Genomic DNA, 27976 nt, shown 5'->3' with positions numbered 1-27976 from the left:
TCTGGAATGGTTCCTTTCCTGGGCCAACAAAAGGTCTGGGGGCCATGACCACTGAGGTCCTTCTAGTATCAGTCAGATCATTAAGTCTGGCCTTTTTATGAGAATTTCGGATCTGCATCCCACTGTTCCCCTGCTTCCCCAGGGGTCCTCTGCTGTGTTCCCTGTCAGGGCAGTCATCGGTTGTGGCTGGGTACCATCCAGAACTTCTGGTCTCAGGATAATGTAGTCTCTGGTTCATGGAGCCCTTTCTGTCTCTTGGGCTCTTTATTACCTTGTGTCCTTGGTGTTCTTCATTCTCCTTTGATCCAGGTGGGTTGAGACTCATTGATGGCATCTTAGATGACTGCTGGCTAGCATTTAAGACCCCAGATGCCACTATTAAAAGTGGCATACAGAATGTTTTCTTTTAATAGATTTTATTATGCCAATTGACTTAGATGTCCCCTGAAACCATGGTCCCCAAACCCCTGTTCCTGCTTCGCTAACCTTCGAAGCATTCAGTTTATTCAGGAAACTTCTTTGCTTTTGGTTTACTCCAGTTGTGCTGACCTCCACTGTACTAAGTGCTGTCCCTCCCTTTACCTAAAGTAGTTCTTATCTACTATCTAATTAGTAAATATCCCTCTCCCACCCAGCCTCCCTCCCCACTCTCGTAACCACAAAAGAATGTGTTCTTCTCAGCTTAAACTATTTCTCAAGATCTAATAACCCACTGCCATTGAGTCGATTCCAACTCATAGCGACTCTATAGGACAGAGTAGAACTGCCCCATAGAGTTTCCAAGGATCTAATAATAGTGGTCTTATACAATATTTGTCCTTTTGCAACTGACTAATTTCACTAGCATAATGTCTTCCAGGTTCCTCCATGTTATGAAATGTTCCACAGATTCATCACTGTTCTTTATTGATTAGTAGTATTCCATTGTGTGAATATACCATAATTTATTTATCCATTCATTCATTGACGGGCACCTTGGTTGCTTCCATGTTTTTGCTATTGTAAACAGTGCTGCAATAAACATGGGGTGCATACATATGTTCGTGTAAAGGCTCTTATTTTTCTAGGATATATTCCGAGGAGTGGGATTGCTGGGGCTTAAGGTAGTTCTACTTGTAGCTTTTTAAGGAAGTGCCAAATCGATTTCTAAAGTGGTTGTACCATTTTACATTCTGACTAGCAGTGTAAAAGTGTTCCAATCTCTCCACAGCCTCTCCAACATTTATTATTTGTGTTTTTTGGATCAATGCCAGCCTTGATTCAGTGAGATGGAATCTCATTGTAGTTTTGATTTGCATTTCTCTAATGGCCAATGATCCAAAACATTTCCTCATGTATCTGTTAGCTGCCAGAATGTCTTCTTTAGTGAAGTGCGTGTTCATATCCTTTGCCCATTTTTTAATTGGGTTTTTTGTCTTTTTGTGGCTCAGTTTTAGCAGAATCATGTAGATTTTAGAGATCAGGTACTGGTCAGAGATGTTGTAGCTGAAAATTTTTTTTCCCAGTCTGTAGGTGGTCTTTTTACTCTTTTGGTAAAGTCTTTAGATGAGCATAGGTGTTTGATTTTTAATAGCTCCCAGTTATCTGGTTTCTCTTCATCATTTTTAGTAATGTTTTGTATTCTGTTTATGCCATGTATTAGGGCTCCTAACATTGTCCCTATGTTTTCTTCCGTGATCTTTATCGTTTTAGACTTAATGTTTAGGTCTTTTATCCATTTGGAGTTAGTTTTTGTGCATGGTGTGAGGTATGGGTCCTGTTTCTTTTTTTTGGACATAGATACCCAGTTACGCCAGCACCATTTGTTAAAAAGGCTATCTTTTCCCCAGTTAACTGACACTGGGCCTTTGTCAAATATCAGCTGCTGATATGTGGATGGATTTATACCTGGGTTCTCAATTCTGTTCCATTGGTCTATGTGTCTGTTGTTGTACCAGTACCAGGCTGTTTTGACTGCTGTGATGGTATAATATGCTCCAAAATCAGGAAGAGCGAGGCCTCCTACTTTGTTCCTCTTTTTCATTAATGCTTTACTTATCTGAGGCTCCTTTCCCTTCCATATGAAGTTGGTGATTTGTTTCTCCATCTCATTAAAAAATGTCATTCGAATTTTGATCCGAGTTGCATTGTATATATACCAAACCCAACCCAGTGCTATCGATATATAGGATAGACATTTTTACAATGTTAAGTCTTCCTATCCATAAGCAAGGTATGTTTTTCCACTTACCTAGGTCCCTTCTGGCTTCTTGGAGTAGTACCTTACAGTTTTCTTTGTATAGGTCTTTTATGTGTCTCTGGTTAGATTTATTCCTAAGTATTTTATCTTCTTTGGGGTTACTGTGAATGGTATTGATTTGTTGATTTCCTCTTCCATGTTCTTTTTGTTGGTGTAGAGGAATCCAACCCATTTTCGTATTTTTATCTTGTAACCTGATACTCTGCTGAACTCTTCTATTCGTTTCAGTCGTGTTTTTTTTGAGGATTCTTTAGGGCTTTCTGTGTATAAGATCATGTCATCTGCAAACAGAGATACTTTTACTTCTTCCTTACCAATCTGGATGCCCTTTATTTCTTTATCCAGCCTATTTGCTCTTGCTAGGACCTCCAGCACAATGTTGAATAAGAGTGGTGTTAAGGGGCATCCTTGTTTGCTTCCCGTTCTTAAGGGGAAAGTTTTTAGATTCTTTCAATTAAGGATGATGTTGGCTGTGGGCTTTGTATAAATGCCCTTTATTATGTTGAGGAATTTTCCTTCTATTCCTATTTTTCTGAGAGTTTTTATGATGAATGGGTGTTGGACTTTGTCAAATGGGTTTCCTGCATCAATTGATAAAATCATGTGATTCTTGTCTTTTGTTTTATTTATATGGTGGATTACATTAATTGTTTTTCTAATATTGAGCCATCCTTGCATACCTGGTATAAATCCCACTTGGTCGTGGTGGATTATTTTTTGATATGTTGTGGAGTTCTATTGGCTAGAATTTTGTTGAGGATTTTTGTATCTATGTTCTTGAGGGATATAGGTCTGTAATTTGCTCTTTTTGTGGTGTCTTTTTTTTTACCTGGTTTTGGTATCAGGGATATGGTGTCTTCACAGAATGAGTTAGGTAGTATTCCATTATTTTCTATGCTTTGAAATACCTTTAGTAGTAGTGGTGTTAAGTCTTATCTGAAAGTTTGGTAGAGCTCTGCAGTGAAGCCCTCAGGACCAGGTTTTTTTTTGGGGGGGGTAGTTTTTTGATTACCTTTTCAATCCCTTTTTTTGTTATGGGTCTATTTAGTTGTTCTGCTTCTGTTTGTGTTAGTTTAGGTACGTAACGTGTTTCGAGGAATTCATCCATTTCTTCTCGGTTTGCAAATTTGTTAGAGTACAATTTTTCATAGCAATCTGATAGGATTCTTTTAATTTCAGTTGGGTCTGTAGTGATATGGCCCATCTCATTTCTTATTTGGGTTATTTGTTTCCTTTCTGGTATTTCTTTAGTCTGTCTGGCCAATGGTTTATCAATTTTGTTGATTTTTTCAGAGAACCAGCTTTTGGCCTTGTTAACACTTTCAATTGTTTTTCTGTTCTCTAATTCATTTAATTCTTCTCTGATTTTTATTATTCATTTTCTTCTGGTGCCGGATGATTTCTTTTGTTGCTCTTTTTCTATTTGTTCAAGTTGTAGGGACAGTTTCTGATTTTGGCTCTTTCTTCTTTTTGTATGTGTGCATCTATTGATATTAATTGACCTCTGAGCACTGCTTTTGCTGTGTCCCAAAGGTTCTGATAGGAAGTGTTTTCATTCTCATTGCATTCTATGAATTTATTTATTCCCTCCTTAATATCTTCTATAACACAGTCTTCTTTGAGCAGAGTATTGTTCAGTTTCCAAGTATCTGATTTCTTTTCCCTGCTTTTTCTGTTATTGGTTTCTACTTTTATGGCCTTATGGTCTGAGAAGATGCTTTGTAATATTTCGATGTTTTAGATCCTGCAAAGGCTTGTTTTATGACCTCATATGTAGTCTATTGTAGAATGCTCCCTGTGCACTAGAAAAGAAGGTATACTTTGCAGCTGTTGGAAGGAGTGTTCTGTATAAATCTATGAGATCAGGTTGGTTGATTGTGGCATTCAGGTCTTCTGTGTCTTTATTGAGCTTATTACTGGATGTCCTGTCCTTCACCGAAAGTGGTGAGTTGAAGACTCCTACTATAATTGTGGAGGTGTCTATCTCACTTTTCAATTCTGTTAGAGTTTGTTTTATGTATCTTGCAGCCCTGTCATTGGGTGCATAAATATTTAATATGTTTATATCTTCCTGGTAAATTCTCCCTTTAGTCATTATGCAGTGCCCTTCTTTATCCTTTCTGGTAGATTTAACTTTAAAGTCTATTTTGTCAGAAATTAATATTGCCACTCCTGCTCTTTTTCAATTGTTGTTTGCTTGATATGTTTTTTTCCATCCTTTGAGTTTTAGCTTATTTGTGTCTCTAAGTCTAAGGTGTGTCTCTTGCATGCAGCATATAGACGGATCGTGTTTTTTTTTATCCAGTCTGCGACTCTCTGTCTCTTTATTGGTGCATTTAGACTATTTACATTCAGCATAATTATAGATAAGTATGAGTTTAGTGATGTCATTTTGATACCTTTTTTTGTGTTGTTGACAATTTCATTTTTCCACTTACTTTTCTGTGCTGTTTTTCTTTGTAAATTTTGTGTTCCTATTTTCATAGTAGTTGAATTTATCTTTGCTGACTTGTTATGTTTATCTTGGTTTTTATTTTGAATTATGGAATTGTTAGACCTCTTTGTGGTTACCTTAATATTTCCCCTTTTTTTTTTCTAAATAAAAACCGAACTTGTGTTTTCCTATATCGCCTGGGTTTCCTCTCCGTATGGATGGCCTATGCCTCCTGTATTTAGACCCTCTTTTTTTATTATTGTAATCTTTTACATAATGACATCAATGATTTCCTGTTTTGAGCATTTTTTTTAATTAATCTTATTTTGTTTTTGTGATTTCCCCATATGACTTGATATCAGGATGTTATGTTCTGTGACCTTGTGTTGTGATGGTATCTGATAATATTGATTTTCTGACCAAAAAATTTGCTTTAGTAATTCTTGTAGCTTTGGTTTGATTTTTGCAAATTTTCTAAGCTTGGGTTTATCTGTACATGTCTTAATTTCACCTTCATATTTGAGAGAGAGTTTTACTGAGTATATTATTCTTGGTTGGCAGTTTTTCTCCTTCAGAGCTCTATATATGTCATCCCATTGCCTTCTTGCCTGCATGTTTTCTGTCTAGGAGTCCAAACATTTTCTTATTGATTCTCTCTTGCAGGTGACTTTTTGTTTATCCCTGGCTACTTTTAAATTTTCCTCTTTATCTTTGGTTTTGGCAAGTTTGGTGATAATATTTCTTGGGGATTTTCTTTTGGGATCTATCTTGTATGGGCTTTGATGAGCATCTTGGGTCGATGTGCTTTCATCTTTTTCAATGCCAGGGAAGTTTTCTGCCAATAGATCTTCAGCTATACTCTCTGTATTTTCTGTTACCCCTCCTTATTCTGGAACCCCAATCACATGCAAGTTATTCTTCTTGATAGAGTCTCACATGATTCTTAGGGTTTCTTCATTTTTTTTTTTAATTCTTTTATCTGCTTTTTCTTCAACTGTATTGGTGTTAATTACCTTATCCTCCAGCTCTCCCACTCTGCTTTCCAATTCCTCGATTCTGCTCTTCTGATTTCCTATTGAGTTCTCTAATTCTGTAATTTCATTGTTAATCTTTTGGATTCCTGAATGCTGTCTATCTATGGATTCTTGAAGCTTATTAATTTTTTCACTATGTTCTTGAATAATCTTTTTGATTTCTTCAACTGCTTTATCAGTGTGTTCCTTGGCTTTTCGGTAGATTGCCTTATTTCAAGAAACCCTGGTGGCATAGTAGTTAAGTGATATAGCTGTTAACCAAAGGGTCGGCAGTTCAAATCCGCCAGGTGCGGCAGTTCTACTCTGTCCTATAGGGTCACTATGAGTCAGAAGCGACTCGATGGCACTGGGTTTTTTGGTGGGCCTTGTTTCATTTCTGAGGTCATCCCTGATGTCTTGAATCATTCTGTATATTAGTTTTTTTATATTTTACATCTGGCAATTCCAGGAATGTATCTTCATTTGGGAAAGATTTTGATTCATTGATTTGGGGGGTTGTAGAAGCAATCATGGTCTGCTTCTTTATGTGATTTGATATCGACTGCTGTGTCTGAGCCATCTATAAGTTATTGTAATGATTTATTTTATATTTGCTTACTGAGTCTTATTTTCTTTTTTTGTTTTGTTTCAGTACACCCAGATGGGCTACTAAAGTGCACTAACTTAATTGTTGGAGCCTTTGAATCACTTATGTCCTGTTACTAGCTGGTTTGTGCTGCTACCCATTATATGAGCCTATGAGTCCATTCACTATTCTTGAGTAGAATCAGCTCATGTGTCCTGATGGTGGGTCACCTAGTGTGTGGTATAGGCTCTCCCCTACTATCATAGAGGAGTAGTAGTGATGGTTGTATGCACTGGTTTCTAGTAGTGGCAGCAGGTCACACTCCAAGGAGGCAGGATGCTGACAGCCTTCCCCCATATGCCAGTGAGGAAGGAGCGTCTGTGTTCTCTAGAGCGCTCAGGTGGTTGGGCTCTGCAGCTATACCTTAGACACCCAATGCTTGTACCTCTAAAAATTGGTAGGTGCCACTATCCTCAGACCACTTTAGCAGGTGGTTAGGTGGTGTAGATGGAGCCTTAGACCTCAGTTCCCTGCTGCAGATCAGTGAGGTCTCTGTTTAATAGGTAGAGTGGTATCAGACTTCCAAAACTTGCCTTTCCAGTGCTCAGCTACACAAATTACAGTCATATTTCTAAAAGAATTTCCTTTGCATTAAAATAGCCACCTGGTTCCATGTAGGGGTGAAAGCCAAAGACTGTGGATCTCTTATGCATGGATGCTGCTAGATCTGTACTGTTATTCCAGTTTAGAGAAATCAGGAAAGGATTTTTAACCTGATTGTTAATTGCTGCTTTTCCAGGCCAGGAGAATGGGTTAGGGGAAAAAAAAAACCCACAAAGCAGTTTAGTCTCTGGCCCAGGGTATTCCAGTGTTAATGAGGTTGGCCAGGGCAGGGAGGGGAGGGATCAGATAGATAAGAGAGAGTAAAATAAACTCACTTATCTTGTTTGGTGAGGACTGTTTTATCTGAGATTCCGGAGGGGTGTGTAGCCTGTGGCTGGGTCCTTGCAGAGATTGTCCCAGGTGGTTAGCACTGTGTCCTTGCTTGCCTTGTCTCAGGAAGCCACGATCATCTCCACAGCTCTGGCCCAAGGCTCCACAAGGTTTTAGGTTTGGGGCACATCTTGCCAGGCTCTGGAACTGGTCTCTTTGTCTGAGTGTGATTTGTCCTTCCCCTGAGGGCTCAGGGCTGGGGTGTGGTATGCTGGGTTCCAGTACTGGTCGGTGCCCCAGTGAGTGGATTCTCATTCCCCTGAGGGCTCAGGGCTGGGGCATGGCTCACCAGCCTCTGGGACTGCTGTCTCTTTCAGTGCGCATATTTTCACTCCCCTGTCACTGAGGTCGATTCCCTAGTTCTGAGTTTGATGGTCAGGGTTCGTAGATTGCCATGTATGTAATCAATTCACTTGTATTTCTGAGTCTTTGTTGCAAGAGGAGTATGTGGGAGCTTCTGCCAGTCAGCCATCTTGGTCTCACCCTCCCTTCAAGATTCTTATTCATTAAGTCTAGAGAGATTTATAGGTTGGATATGAGTTGGAATCGACTTCATGGCAGTGGGCTTAGGTAAATATAGCCAGAATGTTCCTTAGATTCAAAGGTGATGAGGCTTCATCTTGCTTATTGTGGACATGTAATCGGAGGGACCAATCTTTAGAGAAGAACATCATGTTTGGTAAAGAAGAGGATTAATGACAAAAAGGAAGACTCTCAAGAAGATGGATTGATACACTGACTATAGCAATGATTGTGAAGATGGTACAGGACTGGAGAATGTTTTCTTCTGTTATACATAGGGTCACTCTAGGTCAGAGCCAAATCTAGGCACCTAATACTAACAACAAGGAGGGGCTCAGAACCTGAATATGAAAAAACACTACATATTTGTGGGTCATGTAGGTTACTATAAGCCTACTATTTGTAATGCTGTAGCTATTCCATGAGTCTATGAAAACATATTTTAACATACATGTTTGACTCTAATTTTTTTTTTAAGTTTCAGTAACTCAAAAAGTACTTCCACTACTACCATGGAAATCTCTACTCCAGATCATAAACAACAATGGTTTCCTTATTTCTTGTTTTTGTTGTTGTTGCTGTTAGGTCCAGTTGGTTCTGAACAATTTCTACCCTATTTACAACAGAATGAAACACTGCCCAACCCTGAGCCATCCTCACAATTGTTGTTATGCTCGAGCCCACTGTTGCAGTCCTGTGTCATCCTATCTCTTTGAGGGTCTTCTTCTTTTTCACTAACCCTCTACTTACCCAAGTATGATGGCCTTTTCCAGTGACTGGTCCCTCCTGATGACATGTACAAAGTATGTGAGAGGAGCATTCTGGCTGTACTTCTTCCAAGAGAGATTGGTTCATTCTTCTTGCCAAGCACAGTATAATCAGTATTCTTTGCCATCACCAACATTCAAAGACATCAATTCATTTTCAATCTTCCTTCTTCATTGTCCAACTCTCACATGCATATGAGGCTTTTGAAAGCACCACGGCTTGGGTCAGGATAACCTTAGTCTTTAATGTGACATCTTTGCTTTTTAAATTTCTGAAGAAATAATTTCCACGTAAGTTGCCCAATGCAATGCAATACAATGCAGTGCAATGCAATGCAGTGCAGTGCAATTCAATGCATGTGTCTTAGTCATCTGGTGCTCCCATAATAGAATACCAGAAGTGGGTGGATTTAACAAAGAGAAATTTATTTCCTCATAGTAAAGTAGGCTAAAAGTCCAAATTTAAGGTGCAGCTCCCATTTTCTCTATCAGCTCTGGAAGAAGGTCCTTGTCCTCAGTCTTCCCATGGTTGAGGAACTTCTTAGACACAGGGATCCCAGGTCCAGAGGACACGCTCTGCTCTTGGGCTGCTTTCTTGCGGTATGAGGTCCCCAACTCTCTGCTTGCTTCCTTTTCCTTTTATCTCTTGAGAGAGAAAATGTTGTGCAGGACACACCCCAGGGAATCTCCTTTTGCCTTGGATCAGGTAGGTGACCTGGGTGAGGGTGGTGTTACAGTCTCACCCTAATCCTTTAACATAAAATTACAATCACAGAATGGAGAACAACCACAGAATACTGGGAATCAGGGCCTAACCAAGTTGTTAGACACATTTTGGGGGGGACATAATTCAGTCCATGAAAGCATGTAAGAAAATGACATAAATAATGTAACTTCAAGTAAATACCAGAATATATTTAGACACAGACTCCCTCACAGGCAAATCAATCCACTTACTTGAAATCATTTTCAAGTTTTCCGTAGTATCTTGGAAGGTTCAGCATCTTCACAATTTGACCAAAAGCCTCTTTCACTGCCTGAAAACAGTTGCTGTTATGAGTGGCCAGAGATCTTTGAACAATTTCAAGGTACTCTAAGAAAAAAAAAAAAAAAAAGTTGCATTCAGCAATATTTAACTGTAAGTATTAAAAAAAATTGTTTTTAATTTATAAAATAGAGTTCTTCAAGTTTGCAATTACCTCCATTTTATCACAAAGTTAAACTTCAAAATTAACAGATTTTCTCAGAATGCCAAGAAATGTCACTAGTAAACACAGACTTATGACTATGCTTCATAAATCCTGATCAATTAATGAACTGGGGTATGGATTTACACTTTCAAGTAGGTAGGTAAAAAAAAAGTGCCTCAAATTTACACATTTCAAATTTCTTGTACCAGATGATATTCTATCAAGGATACAGAAACATGAACTGTTTATATGTGAAAATTTCAAATATTTAAGGAAAGTTATCTGGAATGTATCTCTTTTTTTGATGAGGTAGGTTTTTTTTTTTTTTTGATAAAGAAACTTAAGCACAAATTTTACACTTTATTCATTTTAATAGGAACATGTATGCAGAAGCCCAAATTGGCACTGAAGAGTTTTTATCCACTTTGAAAAATCCTAATGCCATTAACTATAAAGGGTTTATCATAAAGTCAGGTAAAACTAAAACCAAACCTGTTGTCATAGAGTCAATTTCAACTTAAAGCAGTTCTATAGGACAGTAGAACTGCCCCATAGAATTTCCAAGAAGCAACTGGTGGATTCAAACTGCCGACATTTGGTTCTCAGCCATAGCTCTTAACCACTATGGCACCAGGGTCAGGTAGCAGGAAAAGAAAGAAAGACAGCTTCAAAATAGGTAAGTTTTGGCAGGACCCAACATAGTGCTATATATGGAAGCACCACACTGTTCCTCTACAGCAAAGATCTGAAAAACTAAGTAAAACAGAGACAAATGTCAATCCTGTAACCCTAGAGCATTAAATGAAGAGATAAAGAACTCAGCCCAGCACCAAATGGAATAATAAACTGACAGAGAACATAGAGCTAGGAATGATATGCTCAGAGGTCCCTTCAGCTAATGCACAGATCCTCCATCTTGGAATCCTGTCAGAGATTGGCAGACTGGGAGCACAGGAAAGCAGGTTCACATTGCTCCAAGCAGGAGACAGAACACCTGGTAACCAGAGATATATGCTTTTCCATCCTGCATCATTCTGTCCCCTGCTTGACCTCCCCAGGTTCATAGCTTGCTACAGTAGTTTGATCAGTCGGGAAGCACAGGGTCTGTACCACCTGGATTCACCCCACCCACTTCAGAGATTGGCAGACAGGGAGTATGGGAAAGCAGCTTCCTGGAGCTCCCAGCAGGAGACAGAGCACTGGGTAACCAGCAATACACACTTACCCACCCCTACCTTCTTCCCCCTTGCTCAGCCTCCTTTCTTTCCTTCTGGCTGCAGTCTCTTGGCTGGGAGGCACTGCCTTCAACCTCATGTCACTTGGATTCACCCCACCCACAATTTCCAGCTCTCTGAGTACCATTTGTTTGTTGCTAGTGTTGCTTTTATTTGCTTCTTTTGGTTTTTTCCATGCCTTTCACCACCTTGCCCTCCTTTCTCTCAAACACCTAGATCCATATGTAATCTTTGCTTCTTCTTGAAACCCGTGAAGAGCTGCTTGGCAGGGGAACTTCTTCCCCAGGCTGCACTGCCATGCTGTTGGGATCCCTGGTTTTTGTTTGTTTTTGTTTTGTCTTATTTTATTCTGTTTTGTTTGTTTTTCTTTTTGTGGCTTGGGACCCCTTCTCACCAGGGTGTACTGCGCAACTTGGGAGCCACTTCCCTGGTCTACTAAGCCGCATCAGTGGAATCCCTGGGGGAATTTCTTTTCTCTTTTTTCCTTTTCTTCATATCTCAGTTCCTCATCTCTCTATACTTACATTCTTTTCCTGTCCCCTGAATACCTGGTGCTGTGTGACATCTCTACCCCTTCTAGTGAGGCTGTACTGCATTTCCTGGGAGTCACTTCCCTGGTCTCTCAGACACACCAGTAGAGACCCTGGGGGCTTTGGTGCTTTATTTCTGGTTATTAATTAATTTATTATTATGTTTTTCTTTTAACCTTTTCCTTTTCTTTTAAATCCATTTATCAGTTTCTCATCTTTCCACTCCAGTGGCAAACTCCTTTAGCACTTTTTTTTTGTTTGATCCTGTTTCTGTCTTCTCTCTCTCCTCTTTCCCCTACCCATCTTAGCTCCACACAACCTCCCCTCTCCATCCTGGCTATTGGCACTGTGAACTCAACAGCACACATCAGAACAGCACAGGCCCTGCCCACCAGAAGCTACCCTGGACTGATTGCCAGCCTGCCCTGTCAGCCCTAGTACGTGCCACAAAAAAAAAAAAAAAAAAACATTCCAGACCATCTCCTTCAGCTAGACCTGTCCTGCCTCTTTGTAGCTGAGCTAGTGGCCATGTTCACTGGACAAGGAGGTGAAAAGTATCTTGCCCACAGAGAAGCAAACAACGAAGAATGCACAGCCTGCCTGCTCAGGCAAAACCAAATAAAACAAAAATGCAGGATGAAACAAACGAATCTACGATCAATAAATGAAAAAAAAAAAGTTCGGAAAGACCTGAAGACAGCAGAAAATATCAAAACATTTTTTTTTAAAAAAAAAGAACAGGATAGTTCCATTAGTTGTCTAAATTAAAACTCCAGATGACTTTCCAGTAGAAGAAAAGGTACTAGAACTACCTGATGGAGAATTCACATCTTTAATGTTTGGAGCTATCCAAGAGTTGAAGTAAAAAGCAGACAAAAATGAGGGAAAAAAATCAACAAATTTATAGAAAAGGCAGATAAATTCTGTAAAAATGTAGACCAAAAAATAGATGAAATTAAGCAAAATAATAAAGGAACAAAATTCCAAAATAAATTCACAACTAGAAATACTACAAAAACAACAATTAGAAATCGAAAAGATAAACTACAAGATTTCAGAAATGGACAGTGTCATAGATGGACTGAGGAGCAGGTTTGAAACAATGGAAGACAGGATCAGTGAAATTGAAGACAAACACTTGGCTACAACTCTGTTTGATGAAAAATCAGAAGAAAGAATGAATAAAAAGAAGAAACTCTGAGAATTAAAATTATGTGGTATAAAATCAAAAGCAAAAATTTCAAGCGATCAAAATTCCAGAGCAGGGGGAGAAAACAGAAGAAACAGAGAGGATCATTGAATAATTGCTGACAGAAAACTTCTCTAATATCATGAAAGATGAAAAGCTGACTCTCCAAGAAGCTCAATGAACCCCTTATAGATAGACCCAAAAATTAATCACCGAGTTCATATAGTAATCACATTAACCAGAACCAAAGACAAGGATTGTACCAGCCAGATACCAACCTAGGAAATATACTCTCAATGACTATCCAAAACTGAAAGAATTACAACAGGGAACCAGAGAGGTTAATCTGTCAGAACAATAAAGAGAGGGAATAAACAATGTAAGTATAGAACTTTGTAATGGAGAGGAAGGTAATGTATAGACTGGTTCAAACCTGAGTATGTAAGGGTAAATTTCAAGGTAACCACAAAGAAAGTTAACAAATCTAGTCACCAATATAAAGAAGAAAAACATAAACTCTCAGTAAAACCAAATCTACAAAAAGAGAAGAAATGAAAAAGAAAAAAAATCCACAAACAAAAGGACTTCAGCACGTGAGAAGAAGAGGAACAAAGAAAAGAACAGCATGAAAAAAAATTACAAAATGATAGCAATAAACTCACACCTATCAATAAGTATACTGAATGTAAATGGCCTAAACACATCCAGAAAGTGGCAAAGAGTGACAGAATGGATTAAAAAAAAAAAAAAAGGACCCACCAATCTACTGTCTACAAGATGCACACTTTAGAAAGAAAGATGTAAATTTATAAAACCAAACAATGGAAAGAATATATATCAAGCAAACAATTACCAAAAAAGAGCCAGAGTTGAAAACTAATCTCACGTAAAATAGCATTTAAAACAAAATCCACCGTAAAAGACAAAGAAGGACACTATATAAATGATTAAAGGGACAATTCATTATGGCCACAATGCCATCAAGGTAGATATTAACAACAAGAAGAGTAAGGGAAAAAGTTCAATTACATGGAAACTTAAAATTTGCTTAAAACCCATCCAGTACTTGAAAAAATCAGAGATGGATAAAAAATTCCTAGTATCTCTCAAGAATAAAAACACATCATATCAAAACGTTTAAGACACAGCAAAGGCAGTCATCTGAGGTCACTTTATAACAATATATGCACCCACTAAAAAAGAAGAAAGGGATAAAATCAAAACATTAGCTACACAACTCAAACAAATAGAAAGAGAACAGAAAAGAAGCCCACAGCCACAAGAAGAAAGTAGAGAATAAAGTTAGAGCAGAAATACATGAAACAGAGAATAGAAAAACAATAGAATACAAAAACCAAAACCAAAAGTTGGTTCTTCGTAAGGATCAACAAAATTGGCAAACCACTTGCCTAAGCGAAAAAAGACAAACAAGAGAAAATGCAAATAACTCAAATAAGAAATAAAATGGGGGATATTACAACAGAGCCAAATGAAGTAAAAAGGATCATGACAGATTATTATGAAAAACTATACTCCAACAAATTTGAAAACCTTGACGAAATGGACAAATTCCTAGAGAAACACTACCTACCAAAAATAACACAAAATAATGTTGAAAATCAGAACAGACCCATAACAGAGAAGAGATTGAAAAAGTAATTTAAAAACTCCAACAAATAGAAAGCCCTGGCCCAGATGGTTTCACTGGATAATTCTAGCAAACATTCAGAGAAGAGCTTACACCAGGACTACTCAAACTATTTCAGAACATAGAAAAGGAAGTGACACTTCCAAATTTATTCTATGAAGCCAGATAGCCCTGATACCCAAACCAGGCAAATACACACACACACACACACACACACACACAGAACATTACAGACCAATATCTCTCATAAACATAGATGCAAAAATTCTCAACAGAATTCTAGCCAATAGAATTCAACATCATATAAAAAAAAAAATAGATCACAACCAAGTAGGATTCATACCAATTATACAAGGATGATTCAACATTAGAAAATCAATCAATGCTATCCATCACATAAATACAAGGAAAGAAACGAATCATGCGAACATCTCAATGGACACACAAAAGGCATTTGACAAAGTCCAACACCTGTTCCTGATAAACACTCTCAATAAAATAGATATTGGTAAGCAATGTCATACCACAATGTGTGTACTAACTGTTTGATGAGAATGCTACTTTGTTCTGTAAACCTTCAACTAAAGTGCAATAAAAAAAAAGAAGAAAATGGGTAGAGGAAGGAAATTTCTCAACATAATAAAGAGCATCAATGTAAAAGAAACAGTAAACATCATTCTTAACAGAGAGAGGGTGAAAACATTCACCTTGAGAACAGGAAGAAGATAAGGATGGCCTTCATCACTACTCCAATTTAGCATTGTGTTGGAAGTCTTAGCTAGAGCAATAAGGCAAGAAAAAGAAATCAAGTGCATCCAAGTTGGAAATGAAGAAGTTAAACTGTCCCTGTTTATGGATGATATGATTCTGTACATAGAAAACCCAAAAGATTCCAAGAGACAACTACTAGATTTAGTAGAAAGATTAAGAACAGTAACAGAATACCAGATAAACATACAAAAGTCAGTTTGATTTCTATACCCCAATACAGAGAGCAATGCAAAGGAAATCAAGAAAACAATACCATTTCAAAGAGCACTAAAAAATAAAATATTTAGAAATAAATCTAACCAGAGATGGAAAAGGCCTATACAAAGAAAACTGCAAAACACTACAGCAGGAAACCACAAGAGACATACATAAATGGAAAAACATACCATGCTTATGGATAGGTAGACTTAACATTGTGAAAATAACAATTTTTCAGCAAAGTGATTTACCAATACAAGGCAATTCTAACACAAATAACTGCAACATTATTTAAAGTGTCAAAAAATGAATCATTAACTTTATATGGAAAGGAAAGAGGTCCTGGATAAGTAAAGCACTATTGAAGATGAAGAATGAAGTCGGAGGACTCACACTACCTGACCTCAGAATCTACTACACAGCTACAGTAGTCAAAACAGCTTGGTACTGGTATGAAAACAGATATATTGGCCATTTGGAACAGAATTGAGAACCCAGATGTAAATCCATCCACCTATGGTCAACTGACCTTGGAAGAGAGCCCAAAGTTCATAAAATGGGGAGAATACAGTCTTTTTAACAAATGGTGCTGGCAAAACTGTATGTCCATCTACAAAAAACTGAAACAGGATTCATACCTCACACCATACACACACACACACACAAAATTCAAAATGGATCAACGACCTAAATATAAAGCCAAAAACTGTAAAGTTCATAGAAGAAAAAATGGAATCAACACTAGAGACGCTAATACATGGCATTAACATGATACAAACCATAACCAACAACACACAAACTCCAGAATATAAGCTAGATTACTGGGGTCTTCTAAAAATTAAAAACTTAATGCTCATCAAAAGGATTCACCACAAAAGTAAAACAAGAACCTACTGATTGGGAAACAGTTTTGGGCTGTTACAAATTGAAGGTCTAATCTCTAAAATATACAGGAAAATCCAATACCTCTACAAAAAAAAAGATAATCCAATTTAAAAATAGGCAAAGGAAATGAACAGACATTTCACGAAAAAGATATTTGAGGGGCCAACAGATACGTGAGGAAATGCTCTTGATCACTAGACGTTAGAGAAATACATATTAAAACACATTGAGATACCATCTCACCCCAACAATACTGGCACAAACCAAAAAAACCAGGAAATAACAAATGTTGGAAAGGCTGCAGGGAGATCGAAACTCTTATGCACTGCTGGTGGGAATGCAAAATGATATCACCGTTTTGCAAAAAGATATGGAGCTTTCTTAGAGAGGTAAAAACAGAAATACCAAATGATCCAGCAATCCAACTCCTAGAATACATCCTAGAGAAATGAGTCGTCACACAAATAGGCAGGTGCACATCCATGTTCACTGCAGCACTGATCACAATAGTAAAAAGATGGAAACAACCTAGATGCCCATCAACAGAGGAATGGATAAATAAACTATAGTACATATACACAATGGAGTATTATGCAATGATAAAGACCAATGATGAATCTGTGAATCATGTCATAACATGGATGAATCGGTAGGGCTCTATGCTGAGTAAAACGAGCCATCACAAAAGGCAAATATTGTAGGAGACCACTACTGTAAAAACTCACGAAATTTTAAACACAAAAAGAGACAATCTTTGATGGTTATGAAGGAGTGGAGGGGTGGGGATGGAAAAACATAGACAATTGATAAGTGGTAACTTTGGTGAAGGGTAAGACAGTGCACAATAATGGGGAAGCCAGAAAAACTCGTACAAGATCATGGAAGCTCCATAGACACATCAAAACTCCCTTAGGGATCTAGTTGCCAAACTGATGGCTGTGGGCACCAGGTTCTCAGGGAACATCCAGCTTAATTGGCATAACACAGTTTATAAAGAAAATGTTCTACATTCTACATTGTGAGTAGCATCTGGGATCTTAAATCCTGTGAGCAGCCATACAAGATACTCCACTGATATTGCCCCTTCATGAGCAAGGAAGAAGGAAGAAAACTAAAGATACAAGGGCAGTATTAGTCCAAAGGACTAATGGACCACATCTGCCCTGACTTCCAGCAGACTGAGTCCAGTACAAATATCTGGTACCTGGCTACCACCACTGACTGCTCTGACTGGGGTCACAATAAAGGGTCTGGGACAGAGCTGGCAAAAAATGTAAAACAAAATTCTGACTCACATAAAAGACCAGACTTACTGGCCTGTAAAGACTGTATTTTTTTTTTAAAGACTGTAGAAACTTCGAGAGTATGGTCCCTGGACATCCTTTTAGCTCAGTAATGAAATCACTCCTGAGGTTCACCCTTCAGCCAAAGACTAACAAAAAAAAAAAAAAAGACTAGGCAGGTATATAAAACAAAATGAGACTAAAGGGGCACAACAGCCCAGGCGCAAGGATGAGAAGACAGGAAGGGATAGGAAAGCAGGTAATAGGGAACCCAAGATGGAGAAGGGAGTGTCTTGACATGTCATGGGGTTGGTAACCAAAGTCATAAAACAATATGTGTACTAACTGTTTAATAAGAAACTAGTTTGTTCTCTAAACCTTCATCTAAAGAACAACAAAAAGAAGTTAAAATATTAAAAAAGAATAGGTAAGTTTTGTCATTTAAAAAAAGAACTTTTTTTACTTTTTTGGAAAAAGCTAAATCATAAATTCTTTCACTATTACATCAAAAACTATGACTTTTCACTTCATTTGCACCAATTATGAAGCTGTCACCAATCATATAGCTGCAGATATTGATACCAGCTATCAACAGTAGGTAGCATAGTAATCTCTCATGGACCCTATTATATGGGGAGGAAGATAGAGTCAAGTCTAGTTGGGTGATGCTATGTTATTGGACCATGCTTGGTTAATTTATCAGTAACTTATAGATGCTTTTGCTATTTTATATATATACATGGACATATATAATATACATAATATATATAGACATATATATGCATACATGTGCCATAAATGCCAAACCTGTTACCACCATGTAGATTCCAACTCATGGTGACCTCATATGTGTCAAAGTTGAACTATGCTCCATAGGGTTCTCAATGACTGATTTTTCAGAAGTAGGTTACCAGACTTTGCTTCCAAGGTGCCCCTGCATGGACTTGAACATCTGACCTTTTGATTATCAGTCCAGATTGTTAACCATTAGTGCCACCCAGGGACTCCCATATATAGGTGGACTTACCATAAAAATTAGCTTTTGCTTGGATCGGTGCACTGCTGCCCACTGCTGCAGCAAACAATTCAGGGTGTTTTATTCTCGACCACACTGCAAGGGAGCCGCCATAAGAGCAGCCAAATGCAACCCACTTATTTTCGGTGAGTCCCATTTTTTCTGCTATTTGAGTTCGGAAGTTCGCAATGTCAGCCAAAGCTTGCCTGCTGCTGAGGTACTGGAGGCTGGCAGTACTCAGATCTCTACAATGAAAGCATAAAAACACTCTGTGACAACAAAGCAGAGAATGTGTGGCTTAACATCAGATTTACTATAAAGTAAAAATGAATATTATGAAAACATGTTGAATATTTATATCAGGTCCAACTTGAAATTTCAGTTAGCATAACCTGGTTGACAGTGACAAAGAAATGCAGGAACTAGCAATAATTGCTATCATTTGTCTCATTGTAGTTATTTCATTTCCTCTTGTCGCCACTCTGAAGGAGATTCAAATGCCTGTCACTACCCATATCGTTTTTATCTTTTGCATTCCAATCACTAGTAATTTTCAGTGCTGCCTGATTGCATGTTTGATCACTTTTGGAATGTGAAAGTTAGAAACAAAGCTGAAGGATCTGTAGTTGGAAAACATGACCTTGGTAATAGCAACAAAGCTGGAGAATGCACAATGGAAGTTTGCAAGACAAATGACTTCTTCATTGCTAATATCTGTTTCCACCAACATAAATGGTGACTATACACATGGACCATGCCAAACGGAATATACAGGAATCAAATCAACTACATCTGTGGAAAGACACAATGGAAAAACTTCATATCATCATTCAGAACAAGGCCAGGAGTTAACTGTGAATCAGACCAGGAATTCTTCATATGCAAGTTCAGTTTGAAACTGAGGGAAATGAGAACAAGTCCACGAAAGCTAAAGTACAGCCTTGACTATATTCCACTTGAACTGAGAGACCATCTCAAGGATAGATTTCACATGATGAACACTAATGACCAAAGACCAGGCAATTTATGGAATGACATCAGGGACATCACACATGAAGAAAGCAAGAGGAAATTGAAAACAAAACAAAAAAAAAAAAACAAAATTGATGTCCGAAGAGATTCTGAAATCTATCTTTTCTTGAATGTTGAGTAGCAAAAGCAAAGGGAAGAAATGATGAAATGAAAAAGCTGAAGCAAAGATTTCAAAATGTTTGAGAAGACAAAGGATTATAATGACATGTGCGAACCCTGGAGTTAGAAAACAAAGAGAAAGAACATGCTCAGCATTTCTCAAGCTGAAAGAACTCAAGAAAAAATTCAAGCCTCAAGTTACAATACTGAAGAATTCTACAGGGAAAATATTGAATGATGCAAGAGACATTAAAAGAAGATGGACGGAATACACAGAGCCAGTATACCAAAAAAATTGGTCGACATTCAACCATAGACACATCCAAACTGTTTTAGGGACCGAATTCCTGGGCTGGATGCTATGGGGACCATGGTCTCTGGGAACATCTAGCTCAATTGACATAACATAGTTTATAAAGAAAATGTACTACAGCCTGCTTTGGTGTGCATCCTCAGAGTTCTTAAAACCCTGTGAGTGGCAATTTAGGATGTTCCACTGGTCTCAACCCTTCAGGAGCAAGGAAGAATGAAGAAAACTAAAGAGACAAGGGAAATATTAATCCAAAGGGCTAATGGGCCACATCTGCACCAGGATAAGTCCAGTAGAACTAGATGGTTACAAACTAACACCACTGACTGCTCTGACAGTGATCACAAAAGAGGGTCCTGGACAGACATGGAAAAAACTGTAGAAGAAAATTCTAACTCAAAAAGAAAGACCAGACTGGCTGGCCTGACCGAGAATGGAGAAACCCTGAGAGTATGGCCCTGGGACACTTTTTCAGCTCAGGAATGAGGTCATCCCTGAGGTTCAAAATTCAGCCAAACATTGGACAGGCCCATAAAACAATAAGAGATGAAAGTGGCACAGCAGCCCAAGAGCAAGGACTAGAAGGCATAAGGGACCAGGAAACCTGGTAATGGGAAGGGGGGGAGATTTCAAAGAACTCAAGAAGACAAAGTATTATGATACATGCGCAAAGCCCTGGACATAGAAAACCAAAAGGAAAGAACGCACTCAGCATTTCTCAAGCTAAAAGAACTGAAGAAAAAATTCAAGGCCTGAGTTCACGTATTGAAGTTTTCTATGAGGAAAATATTAAACAACACAGGAAGAATCAAAAGAAGATGGAAGGAATACATGGAGTCCTATAACAAAAAGAACTGGTTGACATCCAACCATTTCAGAACATAGCAAATGATCAGGAAGTGATGGTACTGAGGAAGAGGTTCACGCTGCACTAAAGGCATTTGTGAAAAATAAGTCTCCAGGAATTGAAAGAACACCAACCGAGATATTACAACAAACTAATGCAGTGCTGAAAATGCTCACTTGTCTATACCAAGAAATTTTGAAGATAGCTACTTGGTCAACAACAACAGGCTGGATGTAAACCATATTTATACCAATTTCCAAGAAAGGTGAACCAACTGAATGTGGAAAATATCAAACAATATCACTAATATCAAGGTGGCATCTTTGCTCTTCAACACTTTAAAGATGTCAACTTGAAGACTAAGGTCTGCCTGACCAAAGCCATGGTATTTTCAATCACATCATATACATGTGAAAGCTGGACAATGAATAAGGAAGACCGAAGAAGAATTGACACCTTTGAAAATGGTGTTGGTGAAGAATATTGAATATACCATGGACTGCCAAAAGAACAAACAAATCTGCCTTAGAAGAACTACAACCAGAATGTTCCTTAGAAGTAAGGATGACAAGACTGCATCTTACATACTTTGGACATGTTGTCAGGAGGGATCAGTCCGTGGAGAAGGACATCGTGCTTGGCAGCGTACAGGGTCAGCAGAAAAGAGGAAGACCCTCAATGAGGTGTATTGGCACAGTGGCTGCAACAATGAGCTCAAGCATAACAATGATTGTAAGGATGGCTCAGGACAGGGCAGTGTTTTGCTCTGTTGTGCACAGGGTCGCTATGAGTCCGAACCATACTGACGGCACATAACAACATCAACAACAACAACATCACTAATATCACATGCAAATAAAATTTTGCTGAAGATCATTCAAAAGTGTCTGTAGCAGTGTATCAATAGAAAACTGCCAGAAATTCAAGCCAGATATAGAAGAGGGCTTGGAACCAGATAAGGTATGCCTGACCCAAGTAATGGTGCTTTCAATCTTCTCAAATTCGTGTGAAATCTGGAAAATGAATAAGTAAGACCGAAGAAGAATTGACACATTTGAACTGTGGTGTTTGTGAAGAATATCGAATATACAATGGTCTACCAAAACAATGAACAAATCTGTCTTGGAAGAAATACAACTAGAATGATTCTTAGAAGAAATGATGGTGAGACTATGTCTCATATACTTTGGACATGTTGTCAGGAGGGAACAATTTCTAGAGAAGGACATCAGGCTTTGTAAAATACAGGGTCAGCAGAAAAGGGAGGACCCTCAATGAGATGGATTCACACAGTGGCTGCAACAATGGGCTCAATCATAGTAATGCTTTTGAGAAAGGTATAGGATTGGGTGGTGTTTCCTTCTGTTGCATACAGGGTCCGTATGAGTTGGAACCAACTCATTGGCACCTAGGAACAGGAAATACCCATATGATCTAATTTCTTCAGCCACCAGACTGAACCACAATTATCACATTATTACCCAGACTCAGAGAGGAGCCCATTTTTGAAAGGGCTAAAATATCTGTGATTTAATTGCTTGGAAAGCTTTACAAAAATACATGTTAAATTGTGCTGATGCTGTTTTTCATCCTTTCTCCTTTTCTGCTACATGTAGACAAAGCACTATTTTAAGCTAAGGTTCTCAGGCATAACAAAACTAAATAAAATGTTGAAATTTATTTTTCAATGATGTATCTTTCATAGTATGGTTTCCTATAAACCTGGGATGTTTTTAATCCTTGTTGCTAAAGAAAAAATTCTCCCTCCTCCTGCCCCTCATGATGCTGTAATTATGAATTTAACACTAGACAAAGGACATAGAATATTCACAAAAAGAAACACTAACGGTCCACAAATTTTTGAAAATGATTAGCCCTTTCTATTATCAAAGTAACACAAATATGAGTATTTTTCCCCTCCTTTCAAACTAGCAAGATTTATTTTAGTACTCAGTGTTGGCATGGATGTGATAAGACAGGCTCTATACTGAACTACTTGTGGAGGTATGGACTAGTAGAAACATTCAGAAAGCAATTTGTCCTCATGTAATAAGTACATCAAGAGGCAAAATGTTTATCTTGGCTCAGCATTTCTACTAAAAAGCTACAGCAGAACCTGTTAATTTTCCCCTTATATTTACTTTTCCTTTTATCTTTATATAATCAGAGCCCTGGATTTCAGCTGGGCACATGGCTGCCCAGAATAAACACTATATAATTATCCTACCCTTCCACTCAGATGTGGACTTACTGATTAATGATCAAGCCAATGGGATATAACTGGAAACATGTAGACAAGATTTATGGAAATGCTCTATCATAGATTTCACCCCACTTTCTAAAAGCAAATTCTCAGATCCTTAGACTCTCCCCAAATTTGCTCACTCAATGTCCAAAACCTATTGTAGGTTCTTCGTTCTAACGCCCAGCTTACTGAAATATACCACATGAAGTTAATTCGGGTAGCAAACAAGTTATTTGCTATAGTTATTTGCTAAAACACAGGTTATTCTATCCCTGAACAACAATTTATTTTCTATGACGAACTAGTAAGGAAATCTCAGACTTAAAACTATTTGTAGACTATCACAGTGTCATTTACACACACACATGCAAATCAAAGTTCACAATGAAGAAATGTAGAATTGATGGAATTATTGGAGTGTCACCACACTACAAAAAGTTAAGTTGACATGCAATTCGAAAATCCCATTTGCGGAGTCATTGTTAGACAGAAGGCTATGAAACCTTCAGTAAGTATCAGTCTGTCATGATAAAAGTTAAAACTTTGACTCAAAAAAAAAAGGTATCATTTTACTGATACCAATCTCACTCTCAGGCTTATAAGAGGCAATCCTTCTTATTTTAATGACAATAAAAGATTCTGACATTAAATTGGGTTTTTCTGAACCTTTCAAGAACTTTTAAACTTCATTCTATTTGCTTGACTTCATAAAATGAATAGTTTATAATTTTAAGCAAGTAAGTTAAAAACTTATCTTTCTACCGGGGGAAAAAAAATAGTAGGAGGCAAGAATAAGCTATTGAGGCAAAAACAGTTCTCATTCTTGCTTCTTGCTCTGCCACTGCAGGCTGAAATTTAATGTAATATCCAGTTATGTTTGATGAGTGGTTTTAACAAAATGGTCACCATTTTTCCACGAGGAGGATAAATTTCATGGTATAAAATTCTATTGGAGTAGGAAAAAAAAAAAAGGAAGTATGCCATTTTGTTTAAACATGTTCAGGAAAACAAAAGTTTTAAAATGAAATTGTAGTACATGAGGAATACATTTTTTAAAGGAAATTTCATATGCATCTTTTTATCAAAAACATTGTTCCTCACCCCAACCTCTATGGAGTTTTTCTTTCTTATCATTCGCATTTTTAAATATTTGGCTTCTTCAAAGAGGAGCATATTTAGACTTAACATTACCTGAATGATAAAGAGACAAAAGAGTAACCACAAGGAGAACAATCACAAAAAGACTAGTTTAGACTTACCCTGTTGGTTGGCTCTGTCCATAAAACCTGTGTTCCAGAAGTAAGAAGAGCGCGCCCAATCTCTGAGCATATGTAACCCAGGTATTATTTATTGATAGCCAGGATTCACTGGCAGTCCACACCCCTCCAACCATCAGAAAGACTGGCCCTCCAGGTTTGTAGAAGGCATCATTAATGAAATATCTCTGGAAAAAAAATATTCTTGTAAGTTACTAACTCACCAGGCCTTGTAATTTGTTTTTTGTTTCTGATAATTGAATGGCAGCATGATTTGATTTATCAGATTTGAATTATAATTCTGAGAACAACAAAAGCAACCCGTTGCCGTTGAATGGATTCCAACTCATAGAAACCCTATAGGGCAGAGAAGAACTGCCTTATAGGGTTTCTAGGGAGTCCCTGGTGGATACAAACTGCTGACCTTTTCGATAGTTGCCACAGCTCTTAACCAGTACACCACCAGGTTTTCCATGATTCTGAGATCCCATTTAAATCAGTGTCATAGCTCAAGTCACTGTGCCTACATGCTGGACAAATTAATGTTTTGCTTTTGGTGGTAAAGCAGACCCAACACCAAATCGGCCATTTCAACCATTTTCAAGTGTACAGTCCAGTGGTATAAACTGCACCCTCAATGTGCAACCATCACTACGATTTGTTTACATTTCAAATTTAGAATGTGAGATTCCTGTTTGATTTTATACTTGTAGCTATTTTCTTTTACTTTGAAAGTTCAGGTTCTAACATTAATATAATTATTTATTTGCTTTATGCAAATAATATACAGCGTAACAAGAGCAATATTTAAAAGAACTCTGGTGTTGCAGCTGTTAAGTGCAAGGCTTCTAGCTGAATGGTTGGTGGTTCAAACCCACCACCTGCCCCTGGGGATAAATGGAAGCCAACGGTCACATCTTTCTCTCAAGGAGTGCCTGCTAGATTTGAACCACTGACCTTTCAGTTAGCAGCTTCACCCTTAACCACTGCACCATGAGGGCTCCTTCCCATAAATATTACAGTCCAGGAAACACTGAGGGTCAGTTTTACTCTTATCCTGTATGGTTGCTGTGAGTTGGAATCAACATGATGGTATGCAGAAAGAACAATATTAAGAGAGTATGGGTGGCTTCAGTGCTGAGTTAGAAAGGGAACCTGCGGTAGAAGGGAGTGTGCTGACACATTGTGGGAATTGAATCCAATGCCACAATTTGTGCATAAATTTTTGAGTGAGAAACTAATTTTCTCTCTAAACTTTCACCTAAAATGCAAATAATAAAAAGAGTGACAGCATCATTATTGAAAACTGATTTCCTTTCTAATGTTTCTGTGTGTATGTATACTTAGAATTTACTCTACAAGAGATACAAAGTCAAAGTGCTGAGCTATCTAGTCACTTAAGATAATTCTATCTAGTTAAGCCAAAGATATAATAGACAATTAGCTTGTTTATTTTTTCATTTTATGTTCAATTTTTAACTGTTTTATTGGAAATATTTACATGGTTCCAAAGCTAAATCTTCAAAGCAAAGTATATTCACAAAAACTGGGGTCATTTTATTTCCAAAAGCTTTTATCTCCATCTCACCTATGTAACCATTTTTACTTTTTATTTATTCTTCCATTATTTTGTAAAACATATGTATATATAATTTTTCTACCATTTGTTAAGGTGCCATTCTGCTATTTTCACTCAATATCGTATCATGGAGATAATTACATAGCAATATATCAAGACTTTGAAATATTCCTTATTCTCTTTTACAATTACATTTTATTTTCAAGCGTAGATATATCTTAATAATTAAACTAGTATTCTATTGATGAACATTTGATTTATTTCCCATCTGCTCTCTTTCTAAATGTTGCTGAAATCTATAGTTTGCACATGTAACTTTTCATAGATTTGCTAGTGTATCCTTGAGACAGATGCCTGAAAGAAAAAAAAAAAAAAAACATTGCCGTCGAGTTGATTCCTACTCATAGCAACCCTATAGGACAGAGTAGAATCCTCCCATAGAGTTTCCAAAAAGTACCTGGTGTTTCGAATGACAGCATTTTGATTAGCAGCTGTAGCTCTTAACCACTATGCCTTCAGGGTTTCCCAAAGAGGGTATAATTTTACTAAATATTGCTAAATTCTCTCTATAACATTTGCACCATTTAGCCATTCCTAAGTACTATGTATGAGAGTGCCTGTTAACCAATAGCCTAGCCAACAGAGTAGATTCTCAGGCTAGAAAAAAGGTATCAGTAAGCAGTTCATAACTGTGACCAAAGTTTCTCCTAAGAATTCAAGAACTCAAAACAAAATCAACTCTCTGTAAAAGAGAGTAGAACACTTAAAGAAAAAAAAAATACATAAAGAGATGAAAACTATAGTGGTCATGCTCCAAATAGAAGTAGAAGGAAAAGTAAACGTATTATAGAAATAACAATTATTCACAGAAATGAAGAATCTAGAGGTCAAGCTAGAGAAGAATTCGTAGATATACATGGAAAAGTATTTAAATTGAATTAGAGACAAAATTAGAACTACCTGAATCTAATTGACTAGAGTCAGTTCTGACTCATAGCGACCCTATGCACAACAGAAAAAAACACTGCCCGGTCCTGTGCCATCCTCACAATCATTGTTATACTTGAGCCCATTGTTGCAGCCACTGTGTCAATCAACCTCTTTGAGGGTCTTCCTCTTTTCAGCTGACCCTGTACTTTGCCAAGCATGATGTCCTTCTCCACGGACTCATCCCTCCTGACAACATGTCCAAAATATGTAAGACGCAGTCTCGCCATCCTTGTTTCTAAGGAGCATTCTGGTTGTGCTTCTACCAAGACAGATTTATTGGTTCTTCTGTCAGTCCATGGTATATTCAACATTCTTTGCCAACACCACAATTCAAAGGCATCAAGTCTTCTTTGGTTTTCCTTATTCATTGTCCAGCTTTCACATGCATATGATGCGATTGAAAATACCATGGCTTGGGTCAGGTGCACCTTAGTCTTCAGGGTGACATCTTTGCTCTTCAACGCTTTAAAGAGGTACTTTGTGGCAGATTTACCCAATGCAATGCGCCTTTTGATTTCTTGGATGCTGCTTCTGTGGCTGTTGATAGTGGATCCAAGTAAAATGAAATCCTTGACAACTTCAATCTTTTCTCCGTTTATCATGATGTTACTCTTTGGTCCAGTTGTGAAGATTTTTGTTTTCTTTATGTTGAGGTGCAATCCATACTGAAGTCTGTGGTCTTTGATCTTCATTAGTAAGTGCTTCAAGTCCTCTTCACTTTCAGCATACAAGGTTGTGGCACCAGAATAGTGCATGTTGTTGACGAGTCTTCCTCCAATCCTGGTGCCCTGTTCTTCTTCATATAGTCCAGCTTCTTGGATTATTTGTTGAGCATACAGATTGAATAGGTATGGTGAAAGAATACAACCTTGGTGCACACCTTTCCTGACTTTAAACTAATCAGTATCCCCTTGTTCTGTCTGAACAACTTCCTCTCGATCTATGTACAGGCTCCTCATGAGCACAACTAAGTATTCTGTAATTCACATTCTTTGCAACATTATCCATAATTTGTTATGATCCACACAGTTGAATGCCTTTGCCCAGACAATAAAACACAGGTAAACATCCTTCTGGTATTCTCTGCTTTCAGCCAGGATCCATCTGACATCAGCAATGA

General features: G+C 37.8%; 1 long non-coding RNA gene across 1 annotated transcript in view; it reads right to left on the bottom strand.

Annotated features, from left to right (window-relative positions):
- LOC135231524 (uncharacterized) overlaps positions 1 to 9573 on the bottom strand; it is a 42193-nt gene extending 32620 nt beyond the window's left edge. The window contains exon 1 of the long non-coding RNA XR_010322222.1: positions 9512 to 9573. This is a non-coding gene — a long non-coding RNA (uncharacterized LOC135231524). The remainder of the gene's footprint in view (positions 1 to 9511) is intronic.
- Between the last annotated feature and the right edge of the window lie 18403 nt (positions 9574 to 27976).

This window comes from Loxodonta africana, chromosome 6, assembly GCF_030014295.1.
Source record: "Loxodonta africana isolate mLoxAfr1 chromosome 6, mLoxAfr1.hap2, whole genome shotgun sequence".
Taxonomy (NCBI): domain Eukaryota; kingdom Metazoa; phylum Chordata; class Mammalia; order Proboscidea; family Elephantidae; genus Loxodonta; species Loxodonta africana.
The sequence above is the reverse complement of the archived record's forward strand: the minus strand, read 5'-3'. Positions and strand labels throughout refer to the sequence as shown.